This window comes from Meles meles, chromosome 2, assembly GCF_922984935.1.
Source record: "Meles meles chromosome 2, mMelMel3.1 paternal haplotype, whole genome shotgun sequence".
NCBI classification, from domain to species: Eukaryota; Metazoa; Chordata; class Mammalia; order Carnivora; family Mustelidae; genus Meles; species Meles meles.
In genome coordinates, this window is record NC_060067.1 from 184,241,169 (window position 1) to 184,254,117 (window position 12,949).

Genomic DNA, 12,949 nt, shown 5'->3' on the forward strand with positions numbered 1-12,949 from the left:
CCAGGTGCCCCTAAAGTGTCATTAGAATTTCTAATTAGATTGTGTGACCAGCTCATGAGTTGTGAGATTGAACCTCTTGTCTTTGCTCAAGTTGTTCCCAGTCTTTGGAAAGTCCTCCCTCACTTATCCTCTGCTTTCTTTGCATCTTGAATTCCTCGCCTGGGTGGCTCAGTCAGTTAAGGGCTGCCTTCCGCCCAGGTCATGATCCCGGGGACCTGGGATCGAATGCCACATTGGGCTCCCTGTTCAGTGGAGAGTCTGCTTCTCCCTCTCCCTCTGCCTGTCACTCTGCCTGCTTGTGCTCTCTATCTCTCTGTCAAATAAATAAATAAAATCTTAAAAAAAAAAAGAGCCAGCTCACATGTTTTCTGTCCCTGATTCTAGTCTACCGCCATAACACCCTGAATGTGCCTGGTCTAGTCTGATTCTCCTCCCCCACTGCTCACTGATTAAATAAATAATTGCTCAGCACCTGCTAGATTTCAAGAGCTATGTAAGTGCCAACACTCTGATCACTAATAAGACAGGCGTGCTCTGCTTCCTGGAACTCAGAATCTTGTGGGGCATACTCTCAGTGGCCCACAGCACCATGAACTCATTTGTTTCCAGGCATTCTTCTAAGGGATTTGACATAGGTTTGCTGATTTAATCCTCACAGCAGCCCCCAGGAAGTGGGCACCATTCACCGCTACAAGCTGTCACCTGGTCATTGTCAGACACCGATATGCCTACCCCTTACGAAACCCTGGGTTTTTTATTTCCCAGGGACTTGTTTCTCATTTGTTGAATGTCAGGTCTCTTGGATTCTTTTGCTCGTGCCCCTTGACATGATGTCAAGTTCCTCCTTTTGCTTACAGTGAACTGCATGAAATTGCTGCTCTGCTGCTCCAGCCACCCTGTACCTGGAGCCAGTCATGCAGGGCTTTCCACACTCTGGTCTTGGGTCTCAGACATTACTCTTCCTGTCACACTTCACTGCAAGTATGGGCCCAGGCACTCCCCGTCTCCCTGTAGCACTACAGAAACAAGGCAGTGAATTTTAATGAGCTCTTCAACAAGTATTTATGGAGTCCTTGCTGAAGGCTGGACATCATTCTAGGTGTCAGAGATATGGTGGTGAAAAAGACAAACAAGTCTTATTTTCTAGAATATGTACTGGGAAGGAAGATTAAATTGTACCTCATTCCTCCAGGTGAAGTTTTCATTACTGAGTTAAAACAGAAGTTCCCTGGGTTGTACCTACCATAGTAATAAAAGCTAACACTCCTGCATTTACAATGAGCTTGTCTCTTTGCCAAGACATTTATATTTATTAATTTGATCTTCTAATAATTCCAGAAGTTAGGTACTATTGTCATTCCATTTTAAAGATGAAGAAATTGAGGTTCAGGGTAGTTCAAAGCCATATGACTAGTTGGAAGGTAGAATTCCATATTCCCTCTCAGACAGTGTGCCCAGTTCCTGTGAACCTGGTAAATATCTCTGAAGACAACAAGAGGAGAGAAGAGGTGCGCTGTGTTGAAAGAGTCGAATAGTGAGGTGAATAGAACAGAGGGGCCAGAACAATTTCCCTTACTTGGAGAAGGGGATTGTGGGTGGGGAAGATCCACCCCTTGTTCTCTGATGGTGCTCTGGGAAGTCAACAGCATCTCAGAAAGAAAGTGTGCTAATGGAGACTGAACTTTGGGCAGTTTTTTAGCATTAACTAAACTTTTCATTTCCTACCTGTGGCACAGAGACAGAGAACCATCAGACTATAAGACCTCATGACCTTGAACTATGCAGGTGTCAGCTGCGAACAGTGAGGCTTAGGAATAATGGACTTTCCCCATTTGGAAGTCACTGCTGGGTTTCAGTAGGGGAATTCCAAAATTCAGTAGGGGAAAAGGCCCTAAAAATGTTTGTACTTAAATTTCCAACATAACCTCAAGACCCAGAATGAGATTCATTTTTGTTAAAGGATATAAACACATGGACATATCTTACATATCTGAGTTTACGGTTTGAGTTTCATTAGTATTGCACAACAGATATTGATGAAGGACAGATCAGCGTCAAGAGCTGTGCTATGTGTAGGATGCACAGTAACAAACTAGAAAGGTCGAACTTAGTGTAGTCGATAGTTAAGTGGGCAAAACTGATGTTGAATAAACAAGTACGAAATTTAAAACCAAAAATTTGGGTAAGTGTTATAAGAATCTAGAACACTATGAGAGGGGATAAGAGGAAGGATCCACTAGGGCTCAGGGTTAGGACAGCCTCTTTGGAGTAACTGACGCGGTAAGGGTGAAGACCAGTTACTCAGGAGCATGGGGTGGGGAGGAAAGATTCTGAGCACAGAGACTAGTGCAAGTGAAAAGTAGGAAACACCCAAATGGTTGAAAAGGGAGCTGGATGCTTGAGCGTAGCAAGGAAGGAGGAGGTAGCGCGTAAATTTTAGCTGAAGAGATAGGCAGTAGCCAGAGACCGAAGAACCATCTGTCACATTAAGGATTTACAGGCTAACCTTATCTGAAATGGTGAAGTATTGTGGAATTTAGAGTGGGAGGAACACATTTAGATTTAATTTTTTAAAAAGATCATTGGTGGGGCGCTTGGGTGGCTCAGGGGGTTAAGCCACTGCCTTTGGCTCGGGTCATGATCTCAGGGTCCTGGGATGGAGTCCTGCATTGGGCTCTCTGCTCAGCAGGGAGCCTGCTTCCCCCTCTCTCTCTGCCTGCCTCTCTGCCTACTTGTGATCTCTCTCTGTCAAATAAATAAATAAAATCTTTAAAAAATAATAAGAAAAATAAAAAATAAAAAGATCATTGGTATAGAGATTGGGTATGGTGAGACCAATGGGGAAATTGTTGCCATAGTAGTGGAAAGAGATACTGGTGACTTACACTGGGGACGGTGGTAAAAGAAGGAGAGCTGGAAGCCTCGACATGGAATTTGGAGTATACCTGATAGGACTAGGGGAGGTATACAGTAGAAGAGGTGGTGGAAAAGAAAGTAACAAAGGGATTCCCAAATATATGATGTAAACAATTGACATGATGGAGATGATGTTTACTGAGGTAGAGCAGAAACAGACTTAAGGAAAAGATCAAGAATTCAGATGTTAGTTTTAAAAATGTTAGTTTTAAACATGTTACTTTTAAAAATGTGCTTTAAATGCAATAAGGCACTTGTCATACCATCTGGGTAATTTTCATTTGTCAAATTAAAACCTATAATCAACTTTGTATGTAACATAGTTCTTTTGCTCTTTGTGTGAAGTAGGAGGAATCTGAAGGCCAACTTCATATCTGATTGATTCTATCCTGAGGTTTTGATGTAAGCAATTGGAATGAATGCATATCAAATCCACAAGGTTTCTGGAAAGTCCTAAAAAGGCAGATCTGGATCTGCAGAGTCATGTGTATATTAGTCAGCAGAATTTTAATTGCCCTACTCATTAGCCCAAGATATATTTTAAGTCTAAGCCTTAAAATAAGAATAATTTGCAGTTGTTTTTAGAAAAAGAAATAAAATTTCCCCCATTTGATCATCTGTCCATTATCAGTTTCACCTTCAAAGACATAAAATAAGAAAGTACATAAATTAAAAGTTTTCAAACAAATGTTCACAGAACAGTAATTCCTACAGAAATTTATATGAACATAAAGCTCCAAGCTAGTTTCCTTCACAATATTTAGAATTAATAGGAGACAGAAGTAGAGCAGCTCTCTTGTGAAGGACCAGTAATTTTTTTTTCTTCTGCAGTACAATCTCAAATGCCATCTTCATTTTAGTTGTAAGGATCCTTCTTCCATTTTATGTATTTGCTCTCCTGTTTCTATCTCTCTTTGATCTTAAACAGAATGCTGTAACTGAGTCAGAACTCTAGTTGCCTGTCTTTTGCTATCCCACACCATTTCTGTAACTTAATCAAAATGTGCTATTTTTTTCTCAAGACATTGCCATATTTTTCTCTCATTATGACACTTAATTTGAAGGTGGCAGACTGGAAGATGCACTGTCCTGTAACAAATTTGTAAGCCATGAATTGATCTCTGCTCCACACACAGCAATATGCAAGCGTGGTATCTTACAACTTACCATAAATCATGCTTTACTTCTTTGCTCATAGACTTTGTGAGAGCTAAATGCAACGTGGAGACGGATGGGGGTCAGTTCCTCACTGTCATCCATACCTGCTGGTAATTTATAGATAAGATATAACACCTGTGAGTTATGATGTCTTTTGTTGGCTTGAGTTGTCCTGTGCTGAACACTGCAATGCCTACATCATGATGTTTGTGTTTACTATCGTATACTGAAAACAAAGAAAAAAATCCCCCAAACCACCACCAACAACAATAACAACAAAAACGAAGTCATAAAAGCATGGCATTATACTCATGACCTATAATATTTATCCAGTCAAAAAGACATTTCATCTTTTGGCATGATGCCCTAGGACTGATGCACAAGGAGGCTTGCAGGTATATGACTAAAAGAATGGCTGACTGAACTAAGTCCAATTCTTCATTTCATGGCGATTAAAAGAACTGAGAGGAACTTCATTACAATAAATCTACCATAGATGGACAGTTCACATACCCCAGAATTCCTGACACAAAAAATTAAATAAATAAGTAAAATAAAAGAAAGGAAAAACTGACAGGAGGTACTTTGTCCATGTTGTTATGAAAATAAAGCTTTTCAAAGTAAACAGAAGCAACTGATTAAGAGAAACAGAAGGAAAAAGTATCCTTGCACTTTGAAAAATCCCAACCGAAGGATTATTCTCATCACATCATTTTAATTTGCAGAAGATAGACTCAAGTGGATGGACATTATCATTAATTAATATTAATTGGGCATACACACTCTCCCAAGTTTGCCAGTTACACCCTGATTGTAAGTTAAGCACCTTCTTCATTCTTTATAATCATTAATAGTTATATGGCAATGTGTATCACTGATCTAAGAAACGAAATGCAAATCTGCAACATCAATTAGGAGATGATGGATTATGTAGTAGTAGTAGGGAGATTGATTGCTTATGAGTGATAGCATAAAGAAGCAGTGATATGCCCTCAGCAAATGTTAGCCGTTCTCCTTTCAACCCATCTAAGCATCCCTTCCTAGCAAATGTACTTAATCTTACTTTCTGCTTTCTTTGTACCTGACACAAGCATTCACCTTATTAAACTAAGAGAAAGTTGTTGATTTATACATTTGATTTTCTATTGATATCAGTTTGGAAAAAATTAGGAACATTATATATAATATATATTATGTATAATATATATTATTCTTTCGAATAATATATATTATACATAATATATATTATTCTTTCGAATACAACTGAAGACTTCTATATAGTAGGCACTCAATTTTAAGCAACTAAATGGACAAATGAATGGAATTGGAAAATAAAAGGGATAATAAAATAAATATCTTAGATATTAAAGCATAAATGTATGAATAGTTTTCCTAGTTTTGTATAATTTAATACATTTGAAATAGAAGCCACATAAAGGGTTACATGGGTCTTTAAGAAAATATGTATGTATACATATATACACTTATTTTTTTATACACTTATTATATACATAATTGTTATACTATATATGTATATACAGTATATATATAGTGTGTTTGTATATATATGCATAAATATATATATTCTGTATTTAAAATGCATATGTTAGGGATGCCTGGGTGGTTCAGTTGGTTAAGCAGCTGCCTTTGGCTCAGGTCATGATCCCCGTCCTGGGATCAAGTGCCGCATCAGGCTCCTTGCACGGCAGGGAGCCTGCTTCCCATGCTGCCTCTGCCTGCCTCTCTGCTTGCTTGTGTGTTCTCTCTCTCTCTCGCTCTCTCTGGCAAATAAATAAAATATTAAAAAAAATAAAATGCATATGTTATAAGCTATCAATGTCAAATAGGATTCCAAAATATATGTTCAAATAGAGAAATCTGCTAAAATATGGGATGAACATGTATACAGTATCACATCTCTTTGAAAACTTTTTATCTGAAAAAGTAATCCAAATTTCCAAAATAAAGTATTATAAATTTTCTGGATAGGGATATATTTTTAGGAAAATGCCATAGTTTATGTGGGATAAATATTGATGAGCTTTATTTCTATTTTTTCTCTATTCCTATATATTTCAATATCCAAAAATTCATATATATAGAAGAATACTATCTCTGATACTGTTTTCTTTCAATAGTTTTGTTCTCAATTATAATTATAGCAGCAATAAGAAAACACCAAATGTAAATAAATTATTGCCTTTAGTTTTTAAGTCACTTCACAATAGCCTTATATTTTAATCCCATATGTATTGTATCATTTCACTGTATATAAAGGAAAACAATGGAGGTGTGTAGATAAGAGAGATTAGGCTGGTATATTCCTGTATAAATCAGCTGAAATGCAGGTATTGTGATATTCCCTAAATGAAGCTAAAGTCTTAAGAAGTAGCTTACAGAGCTGACCGTTTCTACCATAAAAATGTCAACCCTTGTCAACCTTTTATTTCTTTTATCTGTTTCTGGACCATTGCAGGCTACTATCCATTTTGGGAATTCCTGGATCCCAAGACATAAACTTAAATTCCTTTTTGTCATAAAGGCATACAATTATGGAAAATAAGAATGAGAAGAAGAGGCAATAATTTAGAAAAAGTAATGACAAATTCTATCTATAAAATATAGCCATATTTCATGAAGTTCAGAGTTGTGATAAAATTCTAGAATGATTTTTATAAAATGGCTTATGAGTTTTCAGTAAGTAAATGGTAATCTAATAGGAAGTATTATGGATGAAGTAAGATTAAGTAATACTGAATTATCAGTACTTTTTAAAAAATAGTTCTTTTGACCAGGAAGATTTGGAAAATGCTATAAGCATGGTATCTCTGAAATTCAATAAGAAATGTGACATAGACATTTTTGATGGTCCTTTGGGCATGAAAGTAGAATGTGGACTGGATGGCCATCCAGTTGAATTCATAACAAATGTAAAGACAACACTGCATGAGTGTAAATAAACATGCTTACTAATGGTTCATTATTATCCTAGACAAACGTCTGGGTAGCCTGCTGCAGGCTTATGTCCACAGCCTTGTTGTGCTTACTGTTTCAAGGCATGATGATCAAGAAAAGACAAGGATACCCCAAATTACAAGTTTTTTCACAGTGAAGGAAATGATCAACAAAACAAAAAAGGAACCTACTGAATGGGAGAAGATATTTTGCAAATGGTTTATTTGATAAGGGGTTAATATCCAAAATATATAAAGAACGTACACAACTCAACACACATAACACACACAATCTGATGAAAAAGTGTTCAGAAGGTGCACCTGGGGGGCTCAGTGGGTTACGCTGCTATCTTCGGCTAGGGTCATGATCTCAGAGTCCTGGGAAGGAGCCCCATGTCAGACTTTCTGCTCAGCAGGGAGCCTGCCTGCTTCTCTCTCTCATGTTTCCTCTGTGGTCTTCTTCTTTCTTTCTCAAATAAATAAATAGAATCTTAAAAAAAAGGTTCAGAAAATTTGAATTGACATTTTTTCAAGGAAAAAATGACACCTATCAGAATGGCTAAAATAAAAAACACAAGAAATAACAAATGTTGGCAAGGTGTGGAGAAGAAGGAATTTTGTGCACTGTTAGTGGGAATGCAGACTGGTATAGCCATCGTGGAAAACAGTATGGCGGTTCCTCAAAAACTAAAAATAAAATTGTCATATCATCTAGTAACTCCACTACTGAGTATTCACTCAAGGAAAATGAAAATATAAATTTGAAAAAATATATGTACCCTTATGTTTACTGCAGCATTAAAAAAGAATGAGATCCCACCATTTCCAGCAACATGGATGGACCTAGAGGTATAATGTTAAGTGAAATAAGTCAGTCAGATAAAGACAGATACAATGTGATTTCACTCATATGTGGAATTTAAGAAGAAAAAAAGGCTCTTAAACTGTGATTGACAGAGGACAGGTGGGTGAGGGAAAGTTGAAACAGATAAACGGAAATCAGAGGGGGAGATGAACCATGAGAGACTGTGGACTCTGAGAAACAAACTGAGGGGTTTGGAAGGGAGGGGGTGGGGGTTGGGAGAGCCTGGTGGTGGGTATTAAGGAGAGTACGTATTGCTTGGAGCACTGGGTGTGGTGCATAAACAATGAATCTTGGAACACTGAAAAAATAAAATAAAATAAAATAGTACCTGGCACATAAAAAAGATAAAATAAAAATAAAATTTAAAAAGTACACTTATCTGGGATAAGGTGGCTGGATGATGGGATACTGGGGAGGGTATGTGCTATGATGAGCGCTGTGAATTATGTAAGACTGATGATTCATAGATCTGTATCCCTGAAACAAATAATGCCTTCTATGTTAATAAAAAAAGAATACATTTATCTTGATGAGCAATGTGTAATGTATAGAAGTGTTGAAACACTGTTTTTATACCTGATACTATATTATACTATATACTATATATATACTATACTATATATACTATATACATATATGTGTATATATACATATATACACTATAGTGTATATATACACTATACACTATATATAGTGTACATACATACATACACTATACACTATATATAGTGTATATATACACTATAGTGTATATATGTATAGATATACTATATACAATATATGTATATATATACACATATATATACACTAATATAGTATTATACTATAATACTATGCTAGTTATACTTGAAAAAAATAAAAACAGGGTTGGGTGAATGTAATTTAAGAGTAGTAATGTGAAAAATACTTATAGTCCTTCCCTTTCATTCTTTCCCAATTTAGTTCATAGTTGTTCTTTTTCTTCTTCCTTAAATATTTAAAAGTAGGCAATCTGTTTTCTTGAATTGGCAGTATTGTAGAAAGGTTTGAGCAATCAGCATTCTTTTCTAGTGTAGCTGAATTTGTGCAAGAATGCGGCAAGAGAAAAATAAAGTGCCATGTAGTTGTGCCATTTGGGGGGGAGAAGAAAATGTCAAATTCAGATATTTAATCATTCTAGAATTATCAAGGTTGTGAATATTCTTCCATAATTTTAATGGGATTCATCTTTTAAGATTAGTCTCAATATACATAGTGAATTTTCACTAATAAAATAAAAAACTTTTGAAGTAGGAGATTTAATGTAAATTAGATACATATTTATGTAAATAGACATATGTATTTATACACTAATGAAACTCTCATAATTACACTGATCCATTAAGAAGAAACAAGTAAATTCAGCTCTGTAGTGTTAGATACATGTCTGAAATTTAAATGGAAGGCAAATGTAGTAAAAAATGTTACCTGAAAGTGAGACTAAATCTTTTGCAGTAAACTATTTTTAATGGATATTCATACTTAATTTTGAAAGAAGGAAATATTACCACATCTTAAATATAGTAAGTTCTAGCACAATTTAATGAGAAAGAGTAAGTAATATTCAACAAAACTATAAAACCAATGATGTATAAAAACCATGCTGCATAAAATTCTAACGTAGATTTTTATTCCTTTTGGTAAAATGTAGTTAAACAAAGTACTATCATATTAAATTGGATTGGCATTGCCTGCAGGCTTTTCTTTCCTGAGTCAGAGGTTAAAGAAAGAAGTATATTGAGAATTTAAAATTGAATCTAAAGACAAAAAGCTAGTGTCTCCCACTAGCCATTGACACAATTTGGTCATGTGGGCTGCCTGAAACTTGATTTGAAAAAGTAGTTTTGACTGCTCCAAACCTACATGATTTATGCAGTAAAAGGCAATGCATGGGTTTCCAAACATTTCTGATTAATAAAGTTAGAAACAGGCAGATTGTCTCAAAGTCTACATTTAAATGAAGATGAAGTAATGTGGGCTGTCTGTCAATGTGTCTCTACAGCTGTTACCTTGAATGTAAAGTCAAAAAGTTGGACCATTAGTTATGCCTTTTGAGGGAACTGATACATCACTGGCTGGGTTAGGAATCTAACCACAGTGACTGAAAGAGGCACTTAAATTTTAAAAAGAAATTTATTGGATCGTTGTTTAAAACCTTCAGAAAAACATCTCAAAGACAAAACATTAAATGCTTTCAGCAGACATCCTTTATTATAAGTGAAATCTCTGTTCCTGCTACAGTTCATTAACGTAATTATTATGGGAATTTGGTTAAATTCAGATGTGTAAGGACCCTTCCATCTTTAAATAGGGCTAATTTCAACTGCAACATTTTAGACAAAGGATTGCACAGAATCAAAGTCAAAGCCTCTACAGAATATGGCTGTACCTTCGTTTTCATCTCAGTTTTGTTTGCTTGTTTAGTTTTCATGAATTTAAACCACATTTTTAATAAAGGTTCATAAATATTATCACAAGTGTAATTTCTTTCCCCCAAGACATCCTTTGACATTGATTATTTATTACCTAGCTATGACAAGTTTTTACCTATCTTTCTGACTATACTAATTTGGATGACATCCTTTAACCTCATTTTAGTGACTTTTAGCTTGACAATGAAAAAACAAAGCAAAACAAAACAAAAACTTGGATTAGGGTGGGATGTAGTGAAAACTCTGTGGATTAGTCTGTATGTTATTTTATTTTTCATATTAAATTTCTCTACTTCTGAATAATTCAGTAAATTTGTATAAATTACTGGAGTCAGGGTGCCTGGGTGGCTCAGCGGGTTAAGCCTCTGCCTTTGTTTGGCTCAGGTCATGGTCTCAGAGTACTGGGATTGAGCCCCACATGGGGCTCTCTGCTCAGCAGGGTGCCTATTTCCCTCCACCCCTCTCTGCCTGCCTCTCTGCCTACTTGTGATCTCTCTCTCTGTCAAATAAATAAATGAAGTCTTAAGAAATAAACAAACAAATAAATAAATAAATTACTGGAACCAACAAAAACTAAAACATAGGCTAAATACACACACATATGTATGTGGGTCTGTGTATGTGGTGTGTGTGTGTGTGTGTGTGTGTATGTGTATAAACAGTGGGGATTTAATAAATAATTCAAAATTTTAAATACAAAATTGCTTTACTGAATAGCATTATAAGAAATTTTATTAATATGGGAAATAAGTCACCCCAGTCAAAAGGCTGCCCCATGTAATACTGGTTCCTGAACAGTGCTAGGTGATCTAAGTAGCACATGAAAATTTTGGCCATGCTTCTTTTTTTGCTCTGAGCTGTGCCTTTTATATACCTATTTTTTTTTTAAAGATTTTATTTATTTATTTGACAGAGAGAGATCACAAGTAGACAGAGAGGCAGGCAGAGAGAGAGAGAGGGAAGCAGGCTCCCCGCTGAGCAGAGAGCCCTATGCAGGACTCGATCCCAGGACCCTGAGATCATGACCTGAGCCGAAGGCAGCGGCCTAACCCACTGAGCCACCCAGGCGCCCCTTATATACCTATCTTACACTTTTTTTTTGTTAAGAGTTTTTAAAATGTATTTAATTGAGAGAGAGAGACAGCAAAAGAGGGAACACAAGCAGAGGGAGTGGGAGAGGGAGAAGCAGACTTCTGGCTGAGCAGGGAGCCCGATGTGAGCCTTGATCCTGGGATCATGACCTGAGCCGAAGGCAGATCCTTAATGATTGAGCTACCTAGGTGTCCCTATCTTATACTTTTACAGACAGTTTCAGGGTAAAAACCACTTTTATATAAGAATACTGAATGTTTATATAATTAACCTCTGTGATTTAGGTACTCTCTAACCAGCTTGCAACCGCGGGCATAATTACAGTAGGGGTTAATTTCTCTAAGATGGTTAGCGCTGACATTTCAGAATGCAGAATCATAACTGTGAACAGAAACTTAAAAAAAATAGTCTCATTAAGTTTTTGGTCAGGCAAGACCTAAAAGTGAAGAGAAGATGGTATGCTATAAATGAAGAAAGTTTTCTAGTAGTTATGGCAGAAAAGAGTGTTAGAAAGAAATGAAGAGTATTAGAAAGAAATGAATAAAGGTTAAAGAGTAATTTTCATTAGCCATGAATGACTTTTTAAGAACTTAATGTTTAGACTGCCTTATTTTCAATACAACATTGGAATGTTCTAGTTAATTATCTTTTTGCCTTTCTTCTAATGAAGGATTCTTAAAAATGCAAAGAAGATGTTTTTCATCCTTTGTCCTGTTAATGTGACTTAATATGTTGATTGAATATTGAACCACACTGGCATCCCTGGAATAAATCACATTGGATGGTGGTGAATGATTTTTTTTTTAACGTATTTCTGGATTTGGTTTGCTAATGTCTTGTTGAGGATTTTTGCGTCTATGTTCATCAAGACATTAGTCTGTAGTTTCCTTTTTTTTTTCTTTTTTTTTGTGGTGTCGTTATCTAGGTTTAGCATCAGGGTAATGCTGGTCTCATAGAATGTATTTTCAAGCTTTCCTTCCTCTTCTATTTTTTGGAATAGTTTGAGAAGAATAGGTATTAACTCTTCAAGCATTTGGTAGAATTTTCCAGTGAAGCCATCTGGTCCTGGACTTTTTTGTGTTGGGAGTTTTTTGATTACTGATGCAATTTGATTGCTGGTAATTGGTCCATTCAAATGTTTTATTTCCTCCTGATTCAGTTTCAGGAGGTTACATGTTTCAAGAATTTATCCATTTCTTCAGGTTGTCCTATTTGTTGTCATAGAATTCTCATAATATTCTTATAATCCTTTGTATTTCTGTGGTGTCAGTTATTACTTCTTCATTTCTGATTTTATTTATTTGAGTTCTCTTTTTTTCTCTTGAGGAATCTGGCTAAGTTTTCTCAATTTTGTTGATCTTTTCCAAAACCAGTGCCTGGTTTTATAATCTGTTCTTTTGTTTTTAATCTCTATTTCATTTATTTCTGCTCTAATTTTTATTATTTCTTTTTATCTATTGGTTTTGGCTTTGTTTGTTCTTTTTCAGGCTCCCTTGGGTATAAGGTTAGGTTGT